Source organism: Sinohyriopsis cumingii, chromosome 7 (genome assembly GCF_028554795.1).
Source record: "Sinohyriopsis cumingii isolate HCF-2022 chromosome 7, ASM2855479v2, whole genome shotgun sequence".
Classification (NCBI taxonomy): Eukaryota; Metazoa; Mollusca; class Bivalvia; order Unionida; family Unionidae; genus Sinohyriopsis; species Sinohyriopsis cumingii.
Window position 1 is genome coordinate 33,584,239 of NC_142967.1, and position 6,000 is coordinate 33,590,238.

Here is a 6,000-nt window from a genome sequence, read left to right on the forward strand (position 1 = left end):
CGTACCAATAGTACCAAGGCACACGTATGTTCAGGAAAAAAAAAATGTCACATTTGTCACCGCATCGTGGACTTGGAACACCAATGCTACGTGCAAAAATACCAACCCCCACTAGAGAAAGAGGACGGTCACAAGAAGAAAGGCAATTTCATCTTTTTCGATTTCGAATGCATGCAAGAGACCGGTATTCACATTCCTAATTTCTGCGTGGCTCATCGAGCGTGCGAGAAGTGCATTCAAGAACCTATCTTCAGCCATTGCCCTCACTGCAGCAAGATTCCCGGAGGGCGTGAAAAAATCTTTCGGGGACCAAACACGTTAGCCGATTTTGCCCAATGGGTCTTAGACCCCATCGACAAGACGTGGAGCCAAGAGGACATCGAACGTTACGGAGATTGTCATCGTCATGCCACGGTGATGGCTCACAATTTCTCCGGATACGATGGACAGTTTCTTCTCAGATACTATACGGAACAAGGCACCGAACGTCCTAAAGTCACTTTGAACGGAGCCAAAATCATTTTCATGCAAGTGGGACAAGTACAGTTTAAAGATTCGATGAGTTACTTGGCCATGCCTTTGAGTCGAATGCCTAAAACGTTTGGAATGACAGAAATGGCTAAAGGGTACTTTCCACACTTTTTCAATACGGAAGCCAATCAACACGCCGTTCTACCCCATTTACCTGAGGCTCACTATTACGACCCCGACAACATGCGTACCGAACAACGAGAAGCTTTCTACGCTTGGTACCAGGCTCATGCCTCTGACCCCTTCGACTTTCAGGAAGAAATGTTAAAGTATTGTCGTTCCGACGTGGACATTTTACGACGTTGCTGTGGAAAATTTCGAGAACTGTTCATGGAACACGGAGGGGTCGATCCTTTGAAAGAAGCTTGCACCATTGCCAAAGCGTGTTCCTTAGTGTACCGCCAACGATTCATGCCTGAAAACACCGTGGCTGTCATCAGTCCTCAAACGACCCACTATGTCAAGCGTCAATACTCGGTTAAAGCCCTACGTTGGTTACATTACTTGTGCGACAAGGAAGACAAATGGATTCAGCATGCCCGCAACGGAGGAGGCGAAAAGACCATCGGAACGTATTCGGTAGATGGCTGGGACTTGGGAAACCCCAAGATCGTGTACGAGTTTAACGGTTGCTTTTTTCACGGATGTCCCGTCTGTTACCCTGACCGTGACACTAAAAATCAGTTTTTGCAACGAACCATGGAAGACTTGTACCAGGACACTTGTCAGCGACGCCTAAAGTTAGAACAGCAAGGATACCAAGTGATGGAAATGTGGGAACACGAGTACGATCACCGTTTGAACACCGATCCCGAGTTTAAACGCCTCGTGGAAAGTTACCAGTTCATGGACCCGCTGAACCCGAGGGATAGTTTGTACGGAGGAAGGACCAATGCCACCTGTTTGCTGTACCAAGCCGACGAAGAGAAAGGAGAAGAAATCAAATACTTGGACGTGTGTTCGCTGTATCCCTACGTGTGCAAATATTGTCGCTTTCCTGTAGGGCACCCGCAATTGTTGACGGAACACATCGACCTGAAAAACATTCGACAATACGAAGGCTTGATCAAGTGTAAAGTTTTGCCTCCCACGAACCGATACCATCCCGTCTTACCTCACCATTGTCAAGGCAAACTGATGTTTCCCTTGTGCCGTACTTGTGCCGAAACGTGCAACCAGGACCAACCTTGCCATCATAGCCAGGAAGAACGTGCCTTGACGGGAACCTGGGTCAGCGTGGAATTGTTCAAAGCTCTGGACATGGGATACCAACTGTTAGAAGTGTACGAAATTTGCCACTTTCCCAAGACACAACAGTACCACAAAGGTGACCCTACTCAGAAAGGCATTTTCGCCGACTACGTGGATGCCTTTTTGAAACTGAAACAAGAAGTCAGCGGCTATCCTTCCTGGTGTCACACTCCCGAAGACCAAATACAATTCAAAGAGAAATACTATGCACAAGAAGGCATCTCTTTAGACCACATCGAAAAAAACGAAGGCAGGCGATCGTTTGCCAAAGTGATGTTAAATTGCTTGTGGGGTAAAATGGCACAACGACCGTGTTTACCCAAGACGGAATATTTGACAGAACCTTCCCGCTACTTCCAGATGATTCACGACAAAACCAAATACATGAAACACGTGGACGTCGTTCGAGAGGATTTGATCTTGGTCAATTACGAAGAAGATCTGGACTTTGTACAAGACGACCCTTTTGGAAATGTCATCATTGCGGCTTACGTGACAGCTCATGCTCGCTTAAAATTGTACGAAGTTTTAGAACTGTTAGAAGAACGCGTCCTGTACTTTGACACGGACAGTTGCATTTACATCCATCACCCGATTCAACAGCACCCTGACATCGAAGGAGACCGTTTAGGAGCCTGGACAGACGAGCATCCCGACGACAAGATTCTAAGTTTCGTCAGTGGTGGTCCCAAAAATTACGGCTACGAATACCGGGACAAACAAGGAGAAGTGCACACGACGTGCAAAGTGAAAGGACTGACTCTGAATCATCGTACCAGTCGAGTGGTCAACTTTGGGGTATTGAAAGAAGCCTTGCAATCGGGAGAGGATGGAAACTTTAAAGTGACCACCTATCAACCGAACAAGATTGTACGTTTACCCACTCACCACATCGTCAGTCGACCCTTGGAAAAAGTCTATCAAATTGTATACCAGAAGCGAGTGCGACTTCCCAATCACTTCACCTTATACCGTACGGTCACGTCGGTATTGGTCTGTATATAAAAAGGAACCCTAGGCAAGATCGATAGTTCATTGTTCATTGAAGTAACTTACCATGTCGTTGACGAAGAAGAAACCAGATTGGTTAGGAGTCAAATGTTGGACATCACCGAGACCAGGGTTTTGAGGCTTAGACACAAGAGGTGGCCCAGTATGCACGAGTTATTCAAGGAAAAAAGTTACTTTTCAACCTGTGTTAGTGACGGTGCCAGAAGAACCCGTCACCCAGGACAGGACTGTCGTGGACAGGCCTGAAAGACCCTTTCGGGAGGACACTTGTGTGACCTTACCCCCTACTATAGAACTGGTTAGAACTTTACCCAAAACATGTTGTACAGACACTTGTGTTTATTCCACGTTCATGGTTATCATGTGCCTTTTATTCTTGTACTTAAGCCTTTGGCTTTTATGTATTTTTGTCTTTCGTATTCATGTTTGAAACATTCAATAAACGTGTTCTGAAAAAGTATATAAACTCTTGTCTTGTTTGTTTTTCGTGTCACAAGTGACATTTCTCACACCATGGCTACCTCTGCTGTCTCTGCTCCCTCTTCCTCTACTGTCAAAGTCATCGACGAACACTTAGATCGTGCCAGTTGGGAGGCTTTGTATCTTCGCCATCCCTTTAACATGCTCATTGCTGGACATAGCGGTTCAGGCAAAACCGAATTCGTCAAACGTTTGATCGAACATAAACATCATTTGATCGATCGACCCCCTCAACGAATCGTGTGGTGTTACAAAGAGTGGCAATCGGCGTACAGCCTCTTGCGAGAAAGTCAAGGCGATTCCATCGTGTTTGTGGAAGGCATTCCTAATGAAGACGATGGCATCGTCTCTGACTCCCGTCTAACCCATTTGGTCATTTTCGACGACATGTTAGGAGAAGACGAAGAAGAAATTAAACTGTGGTTCACGCGCAAAGGGCATCACCGTAATGCCAGTGTCGTTTACATCACCCAAAATTTGTTTCAACAAAGTAAAGCCCATCGCACCATCAGTCTCAATGCGCATTACGTGGTCTTGTTTAAAAGCCCTCGAGATAAATCGCAAGTGCAAGTCTTAGCCAAACAGTTAGGAACGCCTTGGCTGACTCAGGCGTACGACGATGCCACTCAAACTCCACACGCCTATTTACTCGTCGATTTGAAACCTATGACCCCCGAGGATTTGCGATTTCGTACCCACTTGTTTCACCACTGGTGCCAAGACGGAGGGCCTGTCCTGTACACGTCTCCGTCCTCGACTTCATTTCACTCCCCATAAAAAAATCTATAAAAACCTCAGACCCTTTTTCGTCTGTCTCACTCCAGTGCGAACATGACGTCCCTTCAGTCGCATCTTCCCGTCAAATTGATTCGTGCCTTGTATGGCATCAGTCGAGAAAAAGATCCACAAACACGAGCTCGTGTCTTAGAAGCTAGTCTCAAAGAAGTCTTACGATGGTTCACGGTGACGGCACGTCAATTACTCCAAGGAATCATTCAGATTCCTCATCAAACCAAACGCTTTTTCGATCGAAACAAAGTCGCTTTGGTCCAACTGGCCGATCCCCGCATCGACACTCAAACCAAAAAACAAATCATTTTGAAACCTGGAGGGAGCGGTACTCTAGGAGGGGTCATCATTCGCTCACTCTTAAGATGGGATCCTAATGCCCCCAAAGTTATACCCAAGACAAAAGTCCAACGAAGCCCCAAGAAGAAAAAGACCAGGTCCCCAAGGAGAACTTCTCCAGTGGCAGGACCCTCCTCTGACCAGACACCACCACCACCACCCCGGAAAAAGAAAAGAAGCCCCCAGAAAAAGAAAAGTCCACAGAAAACTAGTCGCAAGAGAGGCACTTCGGCTAGGACGCAACCTTACACTCGCAAACCACGACCTGCCACGGCGGTGACTGCGTCTCCGGCAGCCTCACGTTTGTCCACTTCTCCGTTAATGACACCCAGAACTGAAGAGTACTTGGAGACGTTGATCACACCAAGAACTTCTCCGTTGATGACCCCCAAAAGAACTTCCCCAGTGGCAGGACCTTCCAATTTAGTGGCAGTGGCTGCTGCTCACAAAGTACCTTCTCCCAAAATCAAAGTTCAAGAAAGATCGGGCATGTTACAAAGTTTACTGGATTTGTCCAAGCAAGAACTCGCTCGATTTAGTCCGTTACGTACCCCTGCACGACGTGTCATGCCTGTCCTCAAACTAATACGACGTAAAGACAATCAGTGGCGACGCGTTCCAGTATAAAAAAGGCCTTTGACCAAGTCGGGTATCAGTGTTTTTTGGTGCTCCTGAAGACTCAAAGATGTCACCCTCCAGAAAACCCCAAGGAAAGAAAAGGAAAGGACTGCCACCACGTTTAGCCAAACATGGGGACATGTTATCTGTCCTGTCCAAAGCTTCTCCACCCCTACGAAAAAAACTCATTCAAACAGCCTCCAAAGAGGTCATCGATACCGTGTGCGAATGTTGTTTGAACGTTTTGAAAGGCACGATCCCTTTGTCCAAACACCAGAAACAATGCTTAGGCAAACATCGTCACGTTCTTCGCCAAATGGTTCAAAAGAAAATTCCCATTCGTCAAAAAAAGAAGATGTTAGTGCAACGTGGAGGTATTTTACCTCTCTTGTTAGGCCCCATACTGAAAGGAGTCTTGGGAACCATGTTGGGAGGACTGGTGGAAGCAAGATAAAAAGGCCTCGGAAGTTCCAAGATCTCAGAATCGACCCCTGACAACCCCATGGAAGGACGAAAACTAGCTTTAGTGCCTTACAAACGATGGATGGAATACCATCGGTGGCAAGAACAACACACCCCGCATTTACCTCCCAATCCCCATTTGAGCGAGATGTCCCAGTTCCAACACGAATTGCAGTCCTTGATGGATCGCCAAGATTTGTCCGAAACAGAAAAATCGCAAAAGTACGGTCAACTCTTGCAACGACTGCAACTCTTTCACCAGAAAGCTTTAGACGAAACAGCTCTACCCACTCTGAAAGATTTTAAGACCTTGATGAAAAGTCCAGCACCATCACCAGTACCAATACCAGTACCAGTACCACCAGTACCCGTGACCAAGACAGAAAAAGGAGAAGAAGAGGAAGGGTTTCAAACTCCACCAGAAAAAGTACGTAAGTTAACAACACCACCTACCTCCAGAATTGGATGGATTAAAAAGATGATGGCCACCCCTTCTTCCTCACAAGAGAAAAAGAAAGT